Source organism: Lepus europaeus, chromosome X, assembly GCF_033115175.1.
Source record: "Lepus europaeus isolate LE1 chromosome X, mLepTim1.pri, whole genome shotgun sequence".
Classification (NCBI taxonomy): domain Eukaryota; kingdom Metazoa; phylum Chordata; class Mammalia; order Lagomorpha; family Leporidae; genus Lepus; species Lepus europaeus.
The window spans coordinates 58,176,347-58,202,965 of record NC_084850.1 but is presented as its reverse complement, the minus strand read 5'-3'; positions in this window follow the sequence as shown (position 1 = coordinate 58,202,965).

The following is a 26,619-nucleotide window of genomic DNA, read 5'->3' as shown; positions in this document are numbered from 1 at the left end:
CATAATTCGATATGCCCAGCATATTTCTGGTTGTACCAAAAAATAAGCAACCAGCAAACAATTTCACCTCTTTAAAAAATCATTTATACTTTAAACCTGAGATGATGGGCTTCCCACCTTTTTAATTTAAGATTTATTTATTTGAAAGGCAGAGTTACAAACAGAAAGGTCTTCCATCTGCTTGTTCACTCCCCTAATGGCTACAACGGCCAGAGCTGAGCTGATCCGAACCCAGCAGCGAGGAGCTTCTTCTGGGTCTCCCAGGTGGATGCAGGGGCCCAAGCACTTGGGCTATCTTCTGCTGCTTTCCTAGGCCGCCAAGAGAGAGTGGGATAGAAAGTATAGTAACCGGGACTTCAACCAGCGCCCATATGGGCAGGCATGAAGGTTTAACCCACTATGCCACAGACCCCGCCCCTTCCCCTCTTCCAGAGCTATGAAAGCATCTGCATGTACAAAGTAGTTGATGAAAATATTCCTCTGGATTGTATAAGACACGAACCACTGGTATCATGTGGTATCTGATGTTAATCAGACTCGCCTTCTGTCTCTGCCTCATCAGAGGCGGGATCTCTTTGTTTTTACTTTCTCCGTTTTCTTGTCAAAACTTTAGTTTCTTGGTACCATCTCGGCCTGTTTCCCCCTTTGCTCCAATCTTCCCTTTTGTTTGCATGTTTTTATCCAATGACTTAACCTTTTCCAGCTGTCTTCTTGGGCTTCATTACCACTTTTGCTGGGACAGGTTTAATAGATAACATCGCGATCTCTTGGCCTCTTCCTTCACCGCCCCTTCCGCCAAGCTGCTTCCTCTTGAGTATAATCATGTTGGGGAGGCACATGCCTGGCTCTGGCCAGGCGCCTAGAGCCTTCGCCAAGCTGAACTGCCAGGCGGCTGCTGCTGCTCCCACTACTGCTGGAGCTGTTGGGACCCGGAAAACGTAAGTTAAATAACAGTACACTGTGGTCACTTGAGTGATAATAATATAACCAAAAAAGGTGTTTCTTAGGTTATACATAGCAAATGATGTTCAGAGAAAGAAAAGATCAACATGAGTTGGTAGATCCTTGTAAGGTGTCCATGAAATGTGTACACATCTGTGTGTGACTACAAAACTTTCTGTTTTGTTGTTAACATTCATTTATTTATTTGAAAAGCAGAGTGCTGGAGAGGGACGAAGAGAGGGGGAGAGGGAGGAGAGGGGAAGGAAATGAGAATGAATTAGATTCCATCTGCTGGTTCACTCCCCAAATTGCCAGGACTGGCCAGGCTGGAGCCAGGAATTGCATCTGGGTCTTTCATGTGGGTGGCATGCACTCAAGCACTTGGGCCATCTTCTGCCTTCCCAGACTAATTAGCAAGAAGCTGGATGACTTCACAGGCAAAAGATAGTCATCATAAGAAATACCTGGTGATGTTTCTAACCTTGTGAATTATTCTACCAGATTAAAAATTTAGGGTATCTAGAAAGGGAGTACTACTGTGCCTTTTTAAGAAGGTAAGTTGAAAAAGTGGGTTAGGAGCAGGTGTTGTGGCACAGTGGGATCAGCTGCCGCCTATGAGGCCAGCATCCCATTCAGGCCAGTCCCAGCTGCTCTTCTTCAGATCTAAGCCCTTGCTAATGGCCTGGGAAAGCAGCAACAGATGTCTCAAGTGCTTAGTCCCTGCACCCAGGAGGAAACATGGATGGAATTCCCTGGTGCCTGGTTTTGGCTTGACCCAGGCCTGGCCTTTGTGGCTATTTGGGAAATGAACTAGTTGATGGAAGATCTTTCTCTGACACTACTCTCTCTGTCTCTCTGCCTTTCAAATAAATAAATCTTTTTTAAGAGTGAGTTAATGTTGGGATGTAAAAAACCTCACTATGCTCAGATCTTAGAGCTTTCTCCTGCATAAGTAAATCTGTATTTTTCTAAAATTTACTTGCAGAGCAGGTTCAACCCATAATGAAACATGATCCTTGTAATCAAAAAGTATGTGAGGGATATCTTTGAAAGTATGGTGCTGATTATGTTTTGCAGACACTGGAATTTTACTTTTGTGCATTAATCAGAAAAGGGAAATAAGATTAGCATTATCTAGGTTAAAATCAACAACATTAGATTCACTTGCACCTGCTTGGTTACAATTTGGCAACCATCACAAAAAAACAAATTGATTCTGAATTCAGCTTATGGAAAGATGGAGTAGATATATTTTTCCTATGCCTCTCACTAAGTGCAGCTGAAAACCCTGGAAATCACATACCAAGCAGAAGGTTCTGAAAGGTTTACAGAAGTCAGACTTGCTAGAGAATCAGAATCTGAAGAAAACCAGTTTTTGTTTTGTCTCGTGTATACTTGTCTGGTTCTGGAGAAACTAACAACACAGAAACACTAATAGGTTCAGACAAAAACAGATTCCCAAGGAAAACCTACCATCTCTATCCAAGGACCAGTAAAAGAGCAGCTTAGCAAGACAGAAAACGCTTAAAAATAACTACTTTACTCCTACCAAACGCTACAAAATAAAGCTACCACTCTGCCATTATCCTCATCAGCAGAGACTGAGTAGGGAGGCTAGGCTTCTACCTTCATTTTACTCTCATGGTATATTTTTCCTTCTTCCTATTGAGATGGTGTCACTAGGGAACTTGAGAATAGTCAGGAGTTTACTGCCTGGCAGTAATAAGAGGATCCTCCCCAAGCCAGTGGAGGCACTAGGGATCTGGAAGCACTATCCAGCCAGAAGCATCAGGCACTCCTTTTCCATTCCAGAATGTCAGTGGTGGCTGAACATAGAATCTGGAATTCAACTACCATTTGGTTGTCATGATAAGAGACCTATCTTCCATCACTCACACATTGTCAGAGGAGGCCTGTTCAAACAGAAGATTTAAAGAAGTTGCAGAAACTAAAAACAGTAATACCCAAAATGGATAGTACTCAATTACACGTAATTCATCATAACAAGAACCAGGAAAACCTCAACTTGGATGAAAGAGAAAATCGGCAGATGCCAAGAGGGTGATATAAAAGTCCAAATTACCTGAAAGGATTTCAAAGCAGCCATTATACAAAAATTTTAGCGAACAATTATAAATACAGTAGTCCCTCTCTGTGAGATGTATATTTAAAAAGCCTAAATGGATGCCTGAAACAGAGTACATATCCATATATAGTATATGTATTGTGCTATACAAACATATGATAAAGCTTAATTTATAAATGAAACATAAAATATAACACTAATAACTAATAATAAAATATAAACATAAAACAATATGCTATAATAAAAGTTAATTAAAAATTAAATTATCTCTGCAATTATACATTTCAGATTTTTGGATCATGGTTGACTGTGGCTGACTAAAACCACAGAAAGTGAAACACAGATAAGGGGAGGACTACTGTGTTCTTGAAATAAAAAGATAGAAATTTCCAGAAAAGAAATACAAGATATAAAAAAGCAAAGTAGAAATGTGAACATTTCAAGATTGAAACATGTAAGGGCTATCAAAAAAAATGAGGGATGGTTTCAGCTGCAGACTGGAAGGGACACAAAAATTAATGAACTTGAAGATAGAATGACATGAACAACCCAGCCTAACCATAAAAAAGGGTATTGGAAACAAAAATGAACAGAGCCTCAGGGATATGTGGGTCTGTAACAGAAGATATTTATGTTGTAGGCATTCCAGACTCAGAGAATATAGAGTGGAGTTCTGAATGTATTCAAAGAAATAATAGATATGAAATCCTCAAATTTGGTGAAGACATGAAACATAAGTACACAAAATTGAGAAAACATCAAAAAGAAGAAAAGCCATACCATGAGGTATCCCATTCTAATTTATGAAAAACAAAGACTGAAAAAAACCCACAAATTTTGAAACAGAAATGATACCTCATATAATAAGGAGCACCAATTCAAATGACAAAGAAGTCCTCATCAGAAACCATGCAGACCATAATATCTATCGAATATTAAAAGAGGAGTAGATGGTGTGGCGTAGCAGGTTAAGCCAGTGCCTGTGATAACAGTATCCCATATGTGCACCAGTTCAAGTTCTGGCTGCTCTACTTCAATCCACCTTCCTGCTGGTGGCCTGGAAAAGCAGTGAAAGATGACCCAAGTGTTAGGGCCCCTGCACCCATGTGGGAGACCCAGATGAGCTCCTTGCTTTGTCCTGGCCCAGCCTTGGCCATTGTGGCTATTTAAGGAGTGAACCAGCAGATGGTAGATTCTCCCTCCCTCTCCCTCTCCCTCTCCCTCTCCCCTCCTCCCCCTCCCCCCTCCCCCTCCTCCCCCTCCCCCTCCTCCCCCTCCCCTCTCCCCCCTCCCTCCGCCCCCTCCTCCCCTCCTCCCCTCCTCCCTCTCCTCTCCCCCTCCCCTCCCCCTCCTCCCCTCCTCCCTCTCCCTCTCCCTCTCCCCCTCCCCTCCCCTCCCCCTCCTCCCCTCCTCCCCCTCCCCCCTCCCTCTCCCTCTCCCTCCTCCCCCCCCAAATAAATAATTTTCAAAAAACCTAAATGTTAAAAGAGCTGTAACTTCAGATTCTATAACCAGCAAAAATGTCCATTGCCTATGAACAGGAAATAAAAACATTCTTAAATGGTTGAAAACTACAAGTTTGTTGTAAGCAGTAAAAATTTTTGTACCTAAAATATCCTCTCTCTCTCTCTCCTTCTCTCCTTCTGCTTCTTTTCTTCTTCTTTAGTTTCTCAATTATATTTGTTGGCTGAAGCAAAAGTTATGCTTCACACTGTTTGACATGAAATATTTAGATGAAATATTTTAAAACAATTATAAGATGGGGAAGGCAGAACTGTATAAAGAGGTGTATGGTTTCTATAGTTTAGTCAAACTGGTAAATAGTTTGCTGGATTCTTTAAAACCTAAACATGGAACACATCCATTCCGTATCTTTTCCCATGTGATGCTTTACTCGCTCTTGGAACTCTGCCAGCATGAAGGTCACTGCCAGATGAGACCCCTAGACCTTGCATCTCTAGAACAATTCCTATACACAATGGAAACTGATTTTCATTCTCAGGATGGAAAGGACCTGGACAAGTTTATTAAATATTTTTTTAAAGATTTTATTTATTGAGTGGTAGAGTTATAGACACAGAGAGGGAGAGACAGAGAAAAGTCTTCCATCTGCTGGTTCACTCCCAAAGTAGCTGCAATGGCTGGAGCTCAGCCAGTCAGAAGCTGGGAGCCAGGAGCTTCTTCTGGGTCTCCCATGTGGGTGCAGGGGCCCAAGCACTTTAGCCATCATCCACTGCTTTCCAGGCCATATGAGAGAGCTGGATTGGAAGTGAAACAGCCAGGACTAGAACCAGCACCCATATGGATGCCAGCACTGCAGGCAGAGACTTAGCCCACCATGCTACAGAACCAGCCCCAAGTTTATTAACTATTTTTGCCCTCAAGACTGTCTAAGTGATTATCCAAGTGATCTTGGTGAAAAGATTTATACACATTTATTTTCCTCCCCAACAGGTTCAGGTTGTTTTAAAGAAGGCAGTGGCAGGGCAGCTGCCTGCTATCAGGAGGTCAATGTGTGTGGAGCTGCCACTCAACACTTCTGAGGGAGATTCCATGAGCTGGAAATTTGGTGTCTTGAAAATGGACAAAAAGTGTAATAAAGAAATCAAAGTTTATGATGTGATGTACAACAGACTGTCACTGCTTCTAAAGTCTCTTCTTGCAATAACTAGGGTAACACCAGCCTACAGGTTCTCCAGAAAACAGGGGGATGAATATGCAATGTCGTACAAACTGTTGCTCTCTTTTACTGTTTCTGCAATAAATAAAACTAAAAAAAAATTCATCCAGACACTGTTTGACTGCAAAGTAAAAGTCATGATTCCTGCTTTCAAGTACCTTGTCATCCAGCCGACATTTCAATTCGTATACAGTTCTTAATGTATGTGCTGAAAATCTGCCTGTTCTCCTATGCATCCCAGCAGTTACAGAGCTGGCAGTGAGGACTCTGGGATCACATGCCCATCCACGGAAGACTGTATTATTCTAGTTGTATATTATTTTTTAAATGAAAATATTATATAATTGAAGAACATGTTCGTGGTTCCCAGGGCTTTGCAATGAGAGTTGGCAGCAGGGGATGGAGGGCAGTTGTGCAACTATAAAGGAGTTGCATAAGCTCCCATCAGGGGATCTGGGTGAAAGGGAAACAGGAGCTTTGTTGACTATCTGTGTAACTTCCTGTGCGTGTATAATTACTTCAAAATGAAAAGCTAAAACAAAACCCAAAATGAAATAAATTGATTCTAAATAATGTAGAGCAATTTCTCTGAAGCATGATCAAACTCTTTAACAGGATACATAGAGTACTTAAATGCTACAATAATTTCAAATGGGAAAAGAAATCCAAGGTATCAAATTACTTATGTCTTAATCAATTAAACTTTTTAAAAAATAGCCTTTTCTTACATTGTGGTCTAAAACAGTATGAGTATCCCCTGAATTTTTCCCACTTAGAATCATTCACTTGCAACCTGATACTTTTCCTCTAATTTAAGAATGCGTAGGGCATACATATATGATCAAGAACTCACCCAAACTAGAAAAGGAATCCCATAAAGTAGGATGGAGGAGATTGGATTCTAAATTTAGGCTGAGTGGTCAACATGATGTCACCAGGTGGCAGCAGAGTATTATGACCACTATCTAAGCACTGTAAGAATACATTAGACCTGAAATAATCATGAATAATCTCTCTATTCTGCTAAACCCATCCATTGAGACATTTTGGCTATTATATATTTGAGACTTTTAGAAAAAAATATTTGAAATTGAATCAACGATCCAATTTATGATCATAAATAATTATGTAACTCTTCAGTAAATGCAATTATAAAATGCTCATAGAATAATAAATCACATTAAAATGATGCTTGGGAACAATGGCTGTTGTTACTATGAGTATTTTGTCTGAATATTTTTTTTTGACAGGCAGAGTGGACAGTGAGAGAGAGAGAGAAAGGTCTTCCTTTTGCCGTTGGTTCACCCTCCAATGGCCGCCGCGGTAGGCGCGCTGCGGCCAGCGCACCGCGCTGTTCCGATGGCAGGAGCCAGGTGCTTCTCCTGGTCTCCCATGGGGTGCAGGGCCCAAGGACTTGGGCCATCATCCACTGCACTCCCTGGCCACAGCAGAGAGCTGGCCTGGAAGAGGGGCAACCGGGACAGGATCGGTGCCCCGACCGGGACTAGAACCCGGTGTGCCGGCGCCGCAAGGCGGAGGATTAGCCTAGTGAGCCGCAGCGCCTGCCTTGTCTGAATATTTTATAAAGCTAACAAAAATGAATATAAGAAATAAAACAGTTCAAGGAACTGAGGTGTTTACTTATGGTTAAAGGTAAAGAGATACATGATAGCATACTTTAATCCTACAGAATGTGTTTGTTTTCTGTTCTCCAAAATATTTGATGAAACAGAAGGAATTGAAAGGAAAATTTCATGTCAGTTTAAGATAAAACCTTTGAATGGATATATCTTTGGTCTAATCATGGTATATTCTGCCATAGGAAGGAGTGAAATCTTTCCTGTTGGGGAAACGTTCGAGCAGAGAATGAACCCATTTTCTCTGTTAATGATATTGTAATATTCTAGTGTTTGTTTTACATAATGTTTTTATAATTTTCTCTTTCCTATGCATGCTTTGTAGTCAAAACAGCTACCTTCTTGTTAGTGTTCATCCTCTGCCATGTACTTTTCTATGAGCTATTTATGTGTTCATTCATCAAATTTTTTTTTAAACAGGCAGAGTGGATAGTGAGAGAGAGAGAGAGAGAAAGGTCTTCCTTTTGCCGTTGGTTCACCCTCCAATGGCCACCGCGGCAGGCGCGCTGTGGCCGGTGCACTGCGCTGATCCGATGGCAGGAGCCAGGTGCTTTTCCTGGTCTCCCATGGGGTGCAGGGCTCAAGGACTTGGGCCATTCTCCACTGCACTCCCGGGCCACAGCAGAGAGCTGGCCTGGAAGAGGGGCAACCAGGACAGAATCCGGCACCCCGACCGGGACTAGAACCGGGTGTGCTGGCGCACAAGGCGGAGGATTAGCCTGTTGAGCCACTGCGCCGGCCTCATTCATCAAATTTTTATTAAAGAGCTACACTGCGTCAGTAACAATTTTAGGTATTGGGGACATATCAATGATGCAACAAATAATATTCCTCTATGGCACTGATATTTTACTGGGGAAAAAGAGATAATAAATAACATATCAAATAGTTATAAATATTATGATGTAAAATGAAGTGAATCAAAAGGATAGAGAATAATATTTTACTATGTGATTAAGGATATCCTCTCTGATAACATGACATTTGAGCATAAGCTACAGTGAAGTGAGAGGCAGACAGCTAGATGGACTTTCATTAAGATTTATTTATCTGGAAAGTCAAAGAGAGAGGGAGACATCTTCAATTCATTGGTTTACTCCCCAAATGGACAGCACTGGGTCACGGCAAAGCCAGGAGCTTCCTCCAGGTCTTCCAAGAGGGTAGCAGGGGCCCAAGTACTTGGACTATCTTCCTCTGCTTGTCCCAGGCCATTAACAGAGAGCTGGATCAGAATTAGAATAGCTGGGATATGAACTGGTACCCATATGGGATTCCAGTGTCACAAGCAATGACTGCCTGCTACTCCACAATGCCTGCCCTTAAATAGTCTTTTGAAGGAGAATTATTCCAGGTAGAGAAACAAAGGATGCAAAGACCCAGAGCTTGCTCAGTGGGTTCAAGGCACAGAAAGGTAGCATACATTCCTGCCTATCTACCCCACCTTGAATGCTGCCTCCTTGTCTTACGATTCTCAACCATACTTACTTTTGTTTGGTATGCCAGTACATCCTGTTTCTGAACTTTTGCATTTGCTATATTCCTTTGCCTAACAACCATTCCTCATACCTCCTTTTTGTCTAGTTATCACCTATTCATCCTTGAAGTTTTTAACTTGAGGTGGTTTCCTGGGGGAGGTTGCCTCTGAATCCCCAGACTGTGTTATATATCTCTCCTCTAAGACCATAGAGCAAAGGTGGTTATATAATATCCAAATCATAGCACTTTAAAGGATTAGAAACATTGATACCAATAATTATATTGGGCCAACAGCCACAAACTCAACCTATACCAGTCTGTATTTTCTTTATCACACTTTTGACATTGTATATCATTTTTGCTTTACCTTTCTTTGACTTCTACCAGTATGGGACCCCATAAGAGCAAAAATATTTACATATTGCTTATGGTTTTTATCCTGTAGATGCTTCTAAATGTCTGGCAAAAATGGTTATTCAGTATATTATTTAAACCATATGAATCATGAATTGATATAATGGGATCACCTAGAAGAGAGAATTTATTCTGATAACAGTTGGTACCTCTACTACAAAAGAAGTATATATATATATATATATATATATATATATATATGTATGTATGTTTTGTGGGTTTTAGGGGGAGTATAAGGCAGAAATATACATGTAGGCACATGAGGTGAAGATTGTGGAGTTGAGCCGAAAAAGTAGAAAGAGATCAATGTAGCATAGGACATTTATTATCTTTGGAAGGCTTTGCCAACAACTAATGTCATTGGAAACTTCAGTCTCAAAAAAAAAAATTCTTTCCTTGAAAAGAAAGACACCATGGAAATGTAAGCTACCAAAATCACTTCCACTTAAAGGAGCAATTTCACATCTGATGCTGGAAATTACAGCCTATGATTTCTAGCCATTCCTTGAAATAAGATGTGAATTTGGCCATTATTGACTTGATATCACTTTCTCAAATACGACTGAGATTTTCAGAGGCTTTAGTAGTTGAGTTCTGCTTCTCTTTCATTCTCATGGAGTCTTTATATGTCCCCTTTCCATGCATCACATATCTCCAAATTACTTTTCTCAGACTATTCTCCCCTCTGCTTCATTTCAGTGGATATTTCTACCATCTGCTTTCAAGCTTCTAAACTGGTATCTGGAGGCTAATATTTCCACATTCTAGTAAGAAATGGTAATTAAAAATATGTTGCTTTGATTACCCTGTAGTGACTGAAGGAAAACCTAGGCAAAGAGCACTACATATTCTCTGATTTTATGCAGCTGCATATCAATCATATTCTCAGTTACTTGTAAGTTTTTCTTTCCTACTGGATCAATGCAGATACTGTATTTCCCAAAGAGTAGAATATATAGCCTCCTACAAGTCACAAGACGCCAGGGAGATTTGTCAGCTCCAGTGCTAATTCTTTGATTGGGTCTGTGGTTCTCAAGGGAAGTTACTCTTCCTTAGGAAACCAGGGAGAAAGATATACTATGATCATTTTTTCTTCATAATAATGTAAGTATGAGAAATTCAATTACATATATAGTAATTTGTACATATAAATGTTCTTCTTAATGTTAATGGAAAATGTGTATTATGTAAAAATTATACAAGGTTTTCAGGTTCCTTAGCAGAAAAAATTAACCTGTTATAATTTCATTTTTCCATGAACTTTTTGAAGTATACCTGATTATGTCAAAATATAAACCCAATTGAGAAGAAAAACTACTGAGCCTTACCAACCTGTGATTCCTAACTTTAAATGAGCTACCTCACTTATTTTTAAAATTATTTATTTATTTAAAAGAGTGATGGAGGGAGAGACAAAGAAATCTTCCATCTGTTGGTTCACTCCTCAAATGTCCATAGAAACCAGGACCAGGCCAAGTCAAAGCCAGTATCCCAGAACTTTGTCTGGGTCTCCCACAAGTGTGGCATGGTCTGAAGTACTTGGGATATCTGCTGTTTTTCCAGGCACATTAGAAGGGATTTGGATAGGAAGGAGAGCAGCCAAGACTTGAACCAACTCTCTGATATGGGATGCCAGTCTCCCCTCACTTCTTAAGCACTCAAAATTCAGGACTAAGCTAGAATATAAAGGAATATTTTGAGAGCCCTTAGAATCCAAGGAAAATGCCAACATTGTACAATTAGTAATAAAAATATAACATAGGGAAGAGAGCAGTCTAAAAACTAAGTTCATATTTTATTAATTTCATAGTTATGCTGACAAAATGTCAATTCATTTATTCAATGATTATTCACTAGGCACTGGAAATATAACAGACAAAAGAAAATATGCCCTCATAGAGCTTAGATTCTGTACTATAGAGAGAGAATTCAAACAATATGAACAACATTCGAACTAACAGAGATGCTAGGTAAAAGTAGAGTACAAGAAGGGAATTTGATCTGCATTTGCTCAATGACTTGGAGGACAATGTGATAAAATGTTCCAGAAAACAAGGAGTAGTATGTGTCCAAGTCTTGTGGTATGAGGGAACGTTGACAGACAAAAAGGCCTGAAAGCAGCCCTATGGAGTTTAGAGAAGTGTTATAAAAGAACACTTGAAAGGTAGGTAAATGCCAAATCATGCAGAGAATTATTAAACTGTTAATGAGTTTTAAGCATAAACTAAGAGTAATAGAAATGCATTAAAATATTTTAAATTGGGAGAGGGTCAACTGATAAGATGTTCAGGGCTGATTCTGAGGCCAGAGTGCAATTGGAAACAGATGGGAGGCAATAGTGGATGTGACGGGACAAATTTAGAAAACTTAATTCAATGAAGAGATTATGTTGGCTTGAAGTAGAGTTGTGACAGTAGAGGTGGAAAGAATTGGATAGATGTGATAGATTTGGGAAGTAAAATCCACAAGAATTAGTGCTAGATTAGCTACAAGGTAAGGGTGAGGTGGTGTCAAGGATGCATTTTGATTTCTTGCTTGTACAGCTTGATGCCTGGAAGTCTTATTCATTCTAAAATAGAAGATCCTGGAAGAGAACCATACTTGATGGAGCCCCTATGTGATTGTGTAGGAGGGTTTACCTGAATTGCCTTTAAGACAACTAAGGAAAGATGTAGAAAAAGTAGTTGAATATACAGCATTAATTCACATATGTTTGGGATGAATATATATATATATATACACATATATATGAAATATATCAATTTTATTCATTTGGGTATATTTGATAACTGAAGCCACATACAAGATTGTATAATGAAAATACAGCAGGATTTATGTAAAACCTTGATGAATTCTAACATACACTCACTGGAAAGAAGAGAATGAGCCAGCAAAGGAACAGAGAAGGAAAATAACAGGTATGTACTGTGCTGTAGAAGAAGCTAAGGGAGAGTGTTTCAAGAAGAATTATGGAGTTTAACAAGGAAGATTTTTGATAAAAGGTGTTGATGTTAACCAGATCTGCTTTTATGGAGCAATGTGGAATGATGGCAAGGTCCAAGTCATACTTGTGGAAATGACTGTCATGGAGTGAAAGAAAAAGTTACTGGTGTTAGCTAAAGAACAGAGAGTACTTGATATTACTTAGTAGGTGATCAAGGTGGATATGAAAGACATTCAGAATGAAGGCAGAATTTTGAGATGAAAAAGTGAAAAGCTATAAGTGTGTAATAAATGAAGGCCAGTGGCAGGGTTGATGAAGGTGATAGTGACTAGGAGGGCAACAGGATGTTATATATTGGCACAATTGGCAGGAGAACAGGAAATTGCTGCTGCTGTTTTTGTTCTGAGAGAAAAAGTTGGAAAAAAAAGGAATGAAACAGTGGCAGTGGAGAGCAATTCTGTTGCATGGATTGTGAGAAAAATTCTACCACTGTTGTCTAGTACTGTAATGAAAGTCATCTCAAGAGTACCAGGATTTACATAAGGGAATGGTTGTAATGTTCACATATCTTTTTTGTACTTGATATAGACTAGTTTGCTAAAAGTAGAGCAAGACATGTTTGCAGAGGGTTTAGTGAAAGGATTTGGGAAAGGGGGTTAGTACTTTCAGCCATGCAAGGAAACACAAGCATCACAGAGGGGAGACAGCCTTGTAGACTTCACATTTTGGAGTGATAACTTGTGAAGATGGGGGTTGAAGAGCCACAGTGACTCCACTTAAAACAATAAAATAAAAAACAGCTTCCATTTCCCATAGCAGACTTGAGTCCTTGTAAAAGCAGGCATTCAGGCATTCTGGAGATATCAAAGCTTACCATGGACTGCTAGCTCAGCAGATTAAGGACAGCTCAGTAGAGATTGCCAAATGAGGAAAATCCCTGAACCCAAACCAAACGGAGACCACCCCCAACTAAGAGCAACCCAGAACAGCACCGTCCAATCACCAAAGACCCCATACTGATGTAACCCTGGGGTTTTTTCCTTTAAAAACCCTCCCAGGCCGGCACCGTGGCTTAACAGGCTAATCCTCTGTATTGCGGTGCCAGCACACCGGGTTCTAGTCCCGGTTGGGGCACCGGATTCTATCCTGGTTGTCCCTCTTCCAGGCCAGCTCTCTGCTATGGCCCGGGAAGGCAGTGGAGGATGGCCCAAGTGCTTGGGCCCTACACCTGCATGGGAGACCAGGAAAAGCACCTGGCTCCTGGCTTCGGATCAGCATAATGCGCCAGCCGCAGCAGCCATTGGAGAGTGAACCAACGGCAAAAAGGAAGACCTTTCTCTCTGTCTCTCTATCCACTCTGCCTGTAAAAAAAAAAAGCAAAAACAAAAACAAACAAACAAAAACCTCTCCCAAACAAAGACCAGGACCTCCCTGCTTCCTCTGCTGTGCTAGTTGGTTGCATGGTGTCCCTGTCGCGGCTTGTATTCCTGAAAAACCTTGCTTTTGCATTTTGGTGTGGTCGGGTCGCTGATGGCTTCTTGGGGATCTACTTATCTGGGCATAACATCTGGGGGCTTGTCCGGGATCCTCAAAGCCCCCAGCAGCCCTGACCCTGAATGTTTATAGCAGCTGACTGGGTGAGTTTGCTAGTCTATTTGTTCGTTGTTTAACTATGTCTAAGTCTGAATCTGTAGCATCAGCCGCCGTTGCATCTGTATTCTAAATCTGTGGAGGGTCACTGCCCGAGTGGATGCACTTGCAGGGCACACCCCGGAGGAAATGGGAGACATCCCAATTCCTCATCTGGGTGAGTATCCCAGTCTCAAAATCCTCCCGTCTGTGACTTGGGAAGGTCCAATCTGTATCTTCCTTCGAAGAAGGATTGCTGCAGAGTCCTTGTCCCATCTGTGTGGTCTTTGGTCTCCTTTAGCCTCCTTCCTCAGAGCAATTGAGACCTTCTGTAATAAGACCATATGAATCTGTCCACAGAAATTCTGTACAGCCCCGTGTTTGATCGTGGTGTTTGTTTTGTGTTATCTATGTTGATGACTGACTTATCTGGAGAGAACATGGGGGCAACTCCATCCTCTCCTTTAGACCTAACTCTTGCACATTGGAAAGATGTCAGAAAGGTGGCTCATGATAACAATGTAAATGTTTAAAAAGGGCAATTGCAATTGGGTTAATTTCTGTTAATTTCTGTTCCTCGGAATGGCCCACTTTTGATGTGGGCTGGCCCAGGGAAGGAACATCTAACCTAAAATGTTATTTCCAGAATTGAAGATTTGGTCTTTTAGTCCCAGACCAGACAACTGGATCAGGTACCATACATCACAACCTGAAGGAGGGCCATCTCAGTCTCCCTGGAGCCTCAGGGGAGCCACCCCCCAGCCATATACCATGGTGGCTCTGCCTCTTAGGCCAGAACCCCAAGGCACAAAGTAGGGAGAGACTCCATGTCTATTGCCAGGCTCTGTTGGCAGGTATCAAAGCAGCAGTGTTCAAGACTGCCGTGCAAGACTGGCACAAAATTCGAATTTGGCTTTAAAGACTGGCACGGACTGGATAACTCTCCTCCCCCTTACCCTATCTCAGAATTTGAACTTTATCTTAGAAACAGGTCTGGTCCAAAGTCTACTCTCCCAGTCTTATCAATGAAACAAATTGGGTATCCCACCCTTCTGATGGCTCTTCTGTTTTCTCTCAAGCAAGCCAGAAGATATTGCTTTGTAACTTGCTAAACTTATTTTCCAATTTGTTTTAACAAATCTCTGGCTGGTCAGTACTCAATGAAACAATAATAGGTAATTAGCACTTGTTTCGGATAAATACAATTTTAATTTTAATTGAATTCAGATAGAGATATATAATATCAGCATCTTAAGTCATTTAGGTGTAACTGCTAATTTAAATTGGGTAAAGACAAATGAGATAAATGTGTCTAAATGTAAACTTTGATATTCTCAACACCTTATGTTCTATAAAAACTGCTTGAATTTGCTAATGTGTTTTCATAGATTGTCCATATAAAAAATAGTTCAACATCACTTAAAAGTAATTAATGCTGAAATTTGATGTGTTACCTTGTTTAGATATCATGTCTTAATTTGGAGATTTTTAATAGGTTATTTCAAAATATAAAGCAAGGAAATGGACAGATGGCAAACATCACAAGTATAGAGATATGCACTTGATAAAAAGGTTAAGAAAAAAGAGTTTTTTAAAGAAAGGACATGGTTTGTAAAAATTACTTCATCATGATGGCTAGTTTATTCTAGACTGCAATAAAAAATGATAAAATGTTTCAAGTAAGTTAAAGAGGGTGTGTAAAAGTCACAAAAAGTTATAAACTTGGACTTACCTCCAATGGTGGAACTAGAAATGTGCCAGGGGATTTCAAATCAATCTTACCAAGGAGGCAGGTACCAATGCCAGCACACTTGGTAAAGTGATAAGTATAAATACACAACCAATCAAAAAGATAGGGTATGTGTCAAAGAGATTTCACAAATAAGACCAGTGTAAGCAAATAATGAAGGATAGAATTAAAAGGGAGAGAATGATCCTGTGGGGGAAGCAGGACACACAGCAGACTCATAGAATGGCAAATGCCCAAAACAGCACTCCTGCCTCAGAATTAACCCTTGGGACATTCGGATCTGGCTAAAAGGTCCATGAGAGTCTCACAGGCATGGGAAGCCATGACATGGTGGCAAAAAACAATCTAAATGAACGATTCTGGTGAACAAGACCCCAGCAGAAGGAACAGGCCATCAAGGAGAGAGGCGCCTTTCTCTGAAGGGAGGAAGGAACCTCCACTATGACACGGCCTTGACTAAACAAGTTCAGAGTCGGTGAACTCAAGGGACTTCCATAGCCTAGACAGCTCATAGCAAGAGTCTCGGGTGATTGCTGATGTCATAAATAAGAGTGCCAATTGTTAAGTCAACAACGGGAGTCACTGGGTACATGTTCCCCACGTAGGATCTCTGTCCTTAATGTGTTTTACTATGAAACTTAAAAACACTACTAGTGGAAAAATACCCTATACCTTGTGCGGTTGTGTGAATGCAGCCTGTTGAAATCCTTGCTTAGTATATACTAAGTTGATCTTTAGTATATGAAGGTAATTGAAAATGAAACTCGATAAATGGCGGGATGGGAGAGGGAGAGGGGAGGGCCACGGGAAGGAGGGAGGTTGGGGGGGAAGCCACAACAATACAAAAGTTGCACCTTGTAAATTCACATTTATGAAAAAAATAAAGAAATAAATTAAAAAAAGAAAATTTTTTGGATACAAAAGCTACTACTGATTCTCTGTTAACGCAAGGAGTTAAAGTAATCTATTATGTTCTCTTGATGTCTCTGTTAAATTCTAATTGTTTAAAAACAATTGAGTTTTTATTTAGAGCTATGGTTTATTTAAATATGTGTTTATTTTCAAACCTTTAAATAATCACCTTGTAACAATGATCAAATTTGGTCTATATTATGTCATGATGTTAAGGAATCTTATTTCAACCAGATATTTTGGATTTTGAGCCTTCTTGGCATCCTTGACAGGCATTCAAAAAATCAAAAATTAAAGTTTCAAAGAATTTGGACTCTGAAATTTCCAATAAATTTTGGACTTCGGTTTTTCCAGTTTGGGCCCAACTGAAAAAAAAGTCGAAGGATATATATATGTCTCTCATCTTGTAGAGACACCAACTTATCAGGCTATTTGGATTATATTAGAAGTACTGTCAAGATGTGAAGTGGTGCTAAATTTTAAGTTTCTCTAATATAAAATGATATTAATACAAATGTCTGAAAATTAAAATGTCTAATGATCTTGTGTTACTAAACATAATGGTCGTCTTGGTGAGGGGGCCCCAGAGGCCTAAAAGAGTTAAGTGTGCCTTGTAAAATCCTACAGATGCTTTCAAAAATGCTATGTAAAGTAAACAAGTATCTCTTGTTGGTTAACAAGTTTGTAATTTTAAATATGACAACTTAAGTCTTTTGTCATCCACAGTTTTGTATATCAGATTTACTGCTCATAAAATTAAAGCATTGTTGGTTCTGTGTTTAACTGTCCTCCTATAGGTTACAATGGACTTTTTCCAGCCACATCTATTGTATTCAGTACTTTGCGATGACTCTGTAAAATGATAAAGCCAATAATGTATTACAGGTACAAACTGAGAAAAAGTATAGTTAACTGAGGTTACTAAGATCAGAAAGTAATTAAAATCAATTGGTGATTTATTTTAAAAAAGGGGTTAAAGATTTTAGCAGCTATTACTGAAACTGCTTTATTGTTCTGATGTATGTGACCCTGTAGTTTGCTGTGAAACTAAATGCATCTATCTGAATGTAGTTAGCCTTTAAATCAACTCCTCTCTATCATTTATGTATGTTTTTCTAATGTCTCTGCTGGTCTAAATGTTCTGTATACAATAAAGTTATCTCAAGTGTTACATATTGCTGTAGTGCTTGATTATATTACAACCTGTAACAGAATGTTTCCCGTAAGTCTTAAACAGCTAAAGTTGATCGAAAATTTGTGTAACCTAAATCTCTGTAAACTTGTTAAAAGGGAGAAACTAAAAACGTTTTATATACTTGTGCTTAAATTTGCTGGTTAAACAAGCTATACCATGTTGGGTATTTAAGAGATGTTTCCGAGAACATGTATTCTTAAAATTTGTAAAGGACATTGGACCTTCTGGTAAATGTTTTCCTAAGTTGTTGTCTAATGATTGAATCTGTTAAGTATTCATTTGATAGTACTCTTAAAATGTTTGTACATGGAAGAGCTGCCCTGCCTTTCTGACCCTATTGCCATATATGATTATTCCTTGTGAGATTACTTAATTACTTGGATTAAAGACTAGCGTAGGAAATTAAAGCCGCTGCCAGGCAACACCACACAGAGTAACATACCTGTTTTGCCTCTGGTGGTACAAGGTTTTTAAGCATGGCTGGTAACTGGTAAGATTTTGTAGTGACAATCTGGCAGTATCTTTGCATAGCTATTTGGGTAAGGACATAAGTTAGTTCTGTTAAAGGTCAACCATGTTCAGGAATCAGAGTAACTCAGCCCAGCTAAATATTCATCAGAAACATGCCTATGACTATAGACTTCTAGTCTAGGCAACAAAAATTAGAGGTGGGACTGAGCACTCCCTGGACTTGCATTCTCTGGTCTGCTTTAACAAGAACCAGGAAGAAGAGAGCTGGGCATCAGAAGCAATGCAAAGATGGATGGCAGGCCTATTACAGGCAGCTCTATACAGTGATCTGCCCTCATGGAGACCCAACAGGCCAGTCCTGTTGCAGTGGCTTTTGATGAGGTAAGCCTGGGCTTCAGCAGAAGTCAGCTTATAAAGAGCCCTGGCAGCTCTGCCAGCCAAGAGTTGGATCACTAAAAATGGACCTGCCCTGGAGTTGAAAGACTTCAGGTCAGAGCCACAGATCTTGTTGGCTCTAAGCTGAAAAGCCCTTCACTCAGCCCAGCCTCCAACGTGACCACCGCTGTTGAGAGAATGGACAAATAGTGTCATTAACATTGCAGACAGTTCCTGTTGTCGATGCCACCTACCTTTACCTGGCCAGCTCTTCTCCCAGGCCAAGAGTAATAAAAGTCAACAGAGTGCCTTCCCCAAGGAGGTTCACACCTCCCTTAAAATGTACCCTATGTAAAGAGATAGATAGGTCTAGGCCCCTTAACTTACAAGGCCTAAAGCTCACCAGGTTATTATCTCCAAGAGATTCTTTAAGCAAGTTCCTTCAGCACTAAATACGTAGTGTTTCTCCTTAGAAGCCCTTCTTCATGAGCTATTTTTGATACTCTCACAACACCTGGAACAATACTATACATTGAGTAAAAAAGCTTCTAATAGGAAATATAAGGCAATGATTTTAACTAATGTTTTTCAAAGACTTACATTTTATATATCTGAATATTTCATACATTTTCTCGATTTGATTTAGGTTAGGGTTATAGAGGGACTAGAGGCAGAATAATTTAGATAATAAGCTCAATTTTGAATTTTTATTTCCATTTGTACAACTAAATTAGGTGACCAGATGTCAGGAGAAAAACTGGAAACTCTCGCACTCTGTGAATGGATCATATTGTATGAAAAGACAGATGGTAAAGAGCAATGAACATTTTTTGGAATGAATTTTGCTTTGAAAACCCCTGAAGTTTAAAACCTGGCCTTTATTGAAGTTATATTACAGCAAGTCTGCAATTTCCAGATCTATGGTAGAAAAGCTATACTGAAAATATGAAGTCTATTTACAGAATAGTGTGTATTCACTAAACACATAGACTATTGATTCTGGGATCAAATTTTGTCTTTTACAGGCGAATTTGAATGTGCACTAGTAGTCCTAGATGCCAAATGTTTTCTCAGTGTTGATTATGTTTAAACTGTCCACAGGACAGTTACTTTAAAAAAACATTGAGATAATAGTGCCAGAATTGCTCTCCCATGGGAAACAACAAAAATGGACAAAACATATGAAACAATGATTTTCAAGAGATTGAATATCTGGCAATGGAAGAAAGTAATCCCCCGCAAGCTAGTGGATAGTGATTTGGGATGTTTTCACCATAGACAAGTGTTGAATGTTTGGGTTGGTATATATATTTACCCTCATTGGGCATTACACAATGTACACATATTTCAAAATACCACGAAGTAACCCATAAATATGTACAATATTTGTCTATTAAATCATTTTTAAATTACATTTTGCTAAAAAAAAGAAAGTGATTACAGAGAGATGGAAAACAAATGAGGTTTGTTTCTATGGTTGCTTCAACTTACTGCCTTGAGAGTTTCCAGATCATGAGTTTTGGGAGCCCAGGCAGAGCATAGTGGTTTCTCTGGGTTCAAGAGAAAGAGCCCAGGATCTTGGTAGATAAAATCAGATGCAGCATTTTTGCAGGCCGTACAGCAGAAAAGAGAGCTACTCTTCAGCCAGGTAGTAGGGAAACTACACATGTTTTGGAAACAACCTGCAGAGGAGTAGAACTAAGAGTTCCCTGGGTTCTGATAGACTAAGGAATAGTGACTAATACAACCAGCTAGAAAGGAAAACCTCAATATTTTTGAGGCAATGGGTAGAGGAAACAGAACCTCACCTCAGTAATGAAAAAGAAATTATTCCTAGGCTGCAAACTGCTCCAAGTCCTACCTAACAAAAAGATCAAATTGTTTCAAAAAAACTTAACTGCATTCAAGAAAAAAAATCAGAAATGCAATAATATCAATCTGCCAACAATGTAAAACAATAATTTTGGGCATCCAACAAAGATCTGTAATCCTTTCCTTTGTTATTTTGTTTACAAAGTGTTTTTTTTTTCCTCTGGCTGGTTTAAGATTTTTTCTCCACCACTGGATAATAGAACACTGATTTCAATATATTTTGGTGTTTTTTTTCTTCGTATTTGTTGCTGTTGGTGGTAGTGTACATTGAGTTTCTGAGATCTGTAAATTTATATTGTTAATCAAATTTGTACAAATTTTATCATTCCTTTCAAATATCTTTATCTATATTTGTATATTTGTATTTCCCATCCTTTAGGGATTCTAATTTATATATATATATATATATATATATATATATATATATATATGATCCACTGTGACGCAGTGGATTAAAGCCCCAGCCTGCAGTGCCAGCATCCCATATGGGCACCACTTCAAGTCCCAGCTGCTCCTCTTCTGATCCAGCTTTCTGCTATGGCCTGGGAAAGCAGTAGAAGATGGCCCAACTCCTTGGGCCCTGCACCTGCGTGGGAGACCTGGAAGAAGCTCCTGATTCCTGGCTTTGGATCAGCTCAGCAATGGCCATCGCGGTCATTTGGAGAGTGAACCAGTGGAATGGAAGACCTCTCTCTCTTTGTCTCTGGCTCTACCTCTCTCTGTAACTCTTTCAAATAAATAAAATAATTCTTAAAAATATATTTATAGCATTATTGGTTTTCTAATTTTCTAAACAAAATTTATAAATTGTAGGGTGAGGTTTATGATTATGGTCAAGTAAAATGTGTGAAAACAAAGTGGAAGTTCTCTCCTCCCTTCAGAGAAAGGTACCTCCTTCTTTGATAGCCCTGTTCTTTCCACTGGGCTCTCACTCACAGAGATCTTTCATTTAGGTCTTCTTCTTTTTTTCTTTTCCATGGTATCTTGGCTTTCCATGCCTACAATACTCTCATGGGCTCTTCAGCCAGATCCGAGTGCCTTAAGGGCTGATTCTGAGGCCAGAGTGCTATTTAGGAACGTCTGCCATTCTATGAGTCTGCTGTGTATCCCACTTCCCATGTTGGATCCTTCTCTCCCTTTTTGATTCTATCAGTTAGTATTAGCAGACATTTGTCTTGTTTGTGTGATCCCTTTGATTCTTAGACCTATTGGAGTCATCGAATGTGAGCTGAAATTGATCACTTGGACTAGTGAGATGGCATTGGTACATGCCACCTTGATGGGATTGTATTGGAATCCCCTGGCACATTTCTAACTCCATCATTTGGGGCAAGTCTGATTGTGCATGTCCCAAATTGTACATCTCCTCCCTCTCTTTTTCCACTCTTAAATTTAACAGGGATCACCTTTCAGTTAAAATTTAAACACCTAAGAATAATTGTGTGTTAATTACAGAGTTCAACCACTAGTACTAGAACAACAACAACAAAAACAACAACAAATACTAAAAAGGATAAAGTATTACATTGTACATCTAGAGTCAGGACAAGAGCTGATCAGGTCATTGTTTCTTATAGTGTCCATTTCACTTAACAGGTTTCCCCTTTGGTGCTCAGTTGTCGCCGATCAGGGAAAACAAATGATATTTGTCTCTTTGGGACTGGCTTAATTCACTCAGCATGATGTTTTTCAGATTCCTCCATCTTGTTGCAAATGACTGGGACTCATGACTAGAGCCTAGGGAGATTACTGACGCCATGAACAGGAGTGTCAAATTGTTAAGTCAGCAACAGAAGTCACTGTGTACTTACATCCCATGTGAGATCTGACCTTAATGTGTTGTCTAATGTGCAGTGATGCTATAACTAGTACTGAAATAGTATTTTTACACTTTGTGTTTCTGCATGGGTACAAACTGATGAGATCTTTACTAATTATATACTGAATCGATCTTCTGTATATAAAGATAATTGGAAATGAAAAAAAAAACCTGGTGTTAAATTGGAAATGGCATAGAAAATTAATTAATTAATTAAAAAAATATTATGTAGGATCTCTGTCTTTAATGTGCTGTACACTCTTATTTAATGCTATAACTAGTACTCCAACAGTATTTTTTTTTCACTTTGTGTTGCTATATGGGGGCAAACTGTTGAAATTGTTACCTAATATATACTAAACTGATCTTCTGTATATAAAGAGAATTGAAAATGAATCATGATGTGATTGGAAGGGGAGAGGGAGCGGGAAAGGGGAGGGTTGTGGGTGGGAGGGAAGTTTTGGGAGGGGGAAGCCATTGTAACCCATAAGCTGTACTTTCGAAATTTATATTCATTAAATAAAAGTTTAATTTAAAAAAAATGTGTGAAAACAATACCAAAAATATTGAAAGGAGAGAAATTGAATATTCTATTGTAGGACTGTTATGCTCTGTATAAAGAGGTATATATATTATATATATATATATATATAAAATGTTTTCAAAAATTTTGAAATTTTAACTTTAAATAGCTTTTGTCAGATTCAATGTGATTTGTAGATAAAATTTTAAGTAAATAATGATACTCGCTTTGTCCCTCTCCCTTTCTCCCTCCTACCCTCTTTTAAAGATTTTATATGTGTGTGTATATATATTTATACATATACATAAAATGCACTTGAAGAAAAATTGTGATAAGAAAGTACCACAGACTGAGTTGACCAAACAATGGAAATTTAATTTCTCATAGTTATGGATGATAGAAGTCCAAGAAAAAGGTGTCCACCAGGTTTTGTTTCTATTGAGACTTCTCTTCTTGGCTTTTACATAGTTACTTGCTATATCCTTATGTGGTCTTTCCTCTGTGCACACATATTCTTGGTGTCCCATCGTGTATCCCAATTTCCTCTTATAAGGACACTTTCAGAAAGAATTCAGGCTCACTCTAGTGACGTCATTTTAACATCAACTCTTTAAACACCCTAGCTCCATATACAGTCACATTCTGAGGTACTGAGTGTTAGGGCTTCAGCACAATATATTTCAGAAGAGATATACAATGCAGCTTATATAGCTAATAAGCCAATAAATGAAGCAAGTTAAGTTATGAAAAATACTAGAAGGCAGAAAAGCATAAAAAGAAACATGAGATGGGCTAAACAGAAAAATAATAGATTTAAACATAATCACATTAATTACAAGTGGAATAATGCCTTAATTACAGGACAGGTATTGTGGATTGTATAAAAAGCAAGATCCAACTATGCTGCCTACAAGAAGCATCCTTTAAATATGAATACATGAACATATTAAAAGAGTTGGGAAAATGTAATATGTTAACACAAATAGAAAGCTGTAGTGACTATATTAATATCAGACGAAGCAGATTCATAAAAAAAACAACATTTCCAAAGATAAAGAAATTCGGCCGGCGCTGCAGCTCACTTGGCTAATCCTCCGCCTGTGGCGCCCTCACCCTAGGTTCTAGTCCTAGTTCGGGTGCCGGATTCTGTCCAGGTTGCTCCTCTTCCAGTCCAGCTCCCTGCTGTGGCCCAGGAATGCAGTGGAGGATGGCCCAAGTGCTTGGGCCCTGCACCCGCATGGGAGACCAGGAGGAAGCACCTGGCTCCTGGCTTCAGATCCGCAGAGCGCGGGCCATAACAGCCGTTTGGGGGGTGAACCAACAGAAGGAAGACCTTTCTCTCTGTCTCTCTCTCTCTCTCACTGCCTAACTCTGCCTGTCAAAAAAATATATATAAATAAGTTCATTTCATATTGTCAAGATGTTAATCCACCCAGATGACCTAACAACCCTGTACGTTTATGCACCTAACAACTGCACTTCAAAATACACAAAGCAAAAACTGATGTAATTTTTTAACCATGCCTAAATGTCCTTGAGTATAAGAGGTTTCTTATTTGAATATAAAAGCAATGTTCTGAAGTAACTGATTCTAATCTTATAAGGTCAAAAGAAGCCCACAGCAAGATACTGATTTTACCTTAGAAAACTACTTATTTTCATCTTTCAGTTCTGAAATTTAAAAAGCAGCAGAATCCTCTACTTTCTAATTGAGAAGATTTAGGCATGTCACTTAATCCTTGAACTTTAGCTTTTTCATTTATTTAATGTAATTGTATCTACTCAGAGTACCTCTCAGAAGTATTATGCGGATTGTTATATCATAGATATGATAGTTTATGAAGTTTTCACATTGCCATTGTTATTAGCTATTCTTGCTAGCCCAAAAGTCATGAATTCCTTATATTTACTGGAATTTTCATATATTGTTCTTAAGACTTTTGATTTTTGTAACCCATTTTGATGCTGCATCATTTCTACTGTGCTTTTCAAAGTGACGTCCATTGCCCAGCAGTATGAGAATCAACTTAGCTATCATAATAATTAAGATGGACATCCCATAATACATACTGTGTCAGACTCTCTGTACCATTAGACTGCACATGTACTTTTATAATAAGCTAATTGAATCAATAGTTTTCCAACTTCAATGTGATTATGATCTATGGTGAGAAAAACTTCCTGTATCATAAACGTACATATATACTTGACAACAATCAGTTTTATTAAACAATTTCATATTACAATATGATACACTGGGATGTTTTCTATCATGTATATTTAATTAAAGAAACAGTGGTTATGATCCATTAAACTGATTTAATGGCCTACAAATGGGTTAACAGACAATGTTATTTATTTATTTATTATTATTATTTTTTTACTTTTTGGACAGGCAGAGTGGACAATGAGAGAGAGAGACAGAGAGAAAGGTCTTCCTTGTCTGTTGGTTAACCCCCCAGTGGCCACCGTGGCCGGCACACTACGGCCGGCACACCGCACTGATCCAAAGCCAGGAGCCAGGTGCTTCCTCCTGGTCTCCCGTGCGGGTGCAGGGCCCAAACACTTGGGCCATCCTCCACTGCACTCCCAAGCCATAGCAGAGAGCTGGACTGGAAGAGGGGCAACCGGGACAGAATCCAGCGCCCTGACCGGGACTAGAACCCGGTGTGCCGGCGCCGCAGGCAGAGGATTAGCCTATTGAGCTATGGCGGCGCCAGCCATAGACAATGGTTTGAAAAACAGTCTGCACTGGATAATTTTCTTGCGAAGTAATATAAGAATGAATGATCTTAGGAAAAAAAAATCTGATAGTGTGGGACTTTCGAACAACGTTAGATGTACCCATGAGAAAAAAAATGACATGAACACATTTTGACAAGCTCATAAGGACAGATTACATTAAATATAGTAGAATACATGAAAACATTCAAATCAGTAATACCAAATACCCTCACTCACTGAAAATTTTATATTTAATTAAACCTCATATTTTCAATTATGAGTATTTAAGGTGTACCACCAACTTAAAAACATCCTTCTTTACATTGGCAATCAGGCTTATAAATCCCAGAGCAATATTTGAATTTCTCTTGAGTTGATTATCAGACCTTTGAAAAGTTAAAGCATTTTTGCCTACTTTAAAGGGTTTGTACAGTGGTTTTTAAATTCTTCATTTCAGATATGGAAATGGTCCATTTTCTGTTGCCCAAACTGGCTTCTTACAGGACGAGTGCTATTTCTTCCAACACAATTCATTTTTAATCACCCAATTATGATTCAATGTTATTCTTATTTTACATTTATGGGAATATCCTCTGAATATCATGAAATTCATATGGCATTACTGTGTTAAATTAATCTCCTGTTATTCTGGTGGTGAAAATCTTCCCTCTATTTTAGAGTTACTTTTCTCCTTCACTCGTAACTATCCATTGTTTCCTTGCCTTCACTTCTGATTCAGAAAACTATCATTGTTTAAGCTGTCACAGGAGAAGTAATCTCCTTGTAACAGAAGGTATAATGATTTAGAATATGGGTTTTAGATTCAGGCAGTGAGCTTTTCCTAACTGTCTGGCCATAGCCTACTATATTTACCTCTCTGAGATTCAGTTATGTGAATGTTAAAAGAGATTTATTAATATGTATCTAACAGGATGGCTATAAATGTAAATAAAATAATGTCTGAAACATTTTATATAGTGGAAGTTTTTTTTTTTTTCCTAGATCACTGTGGCACCTTATTGGACTTCTCAGCTATAAGTGTGGGTCCTTGGAGCAATGTTTATACCACATGTCCCGTGTTGGATCAAATTGGCTGGTAGAAGGTTAGTAAAGTTGGGCATCTTACTCAAATTCTATCTCCCAGTAGCAGATAGTGGGTACAGTGGTTAA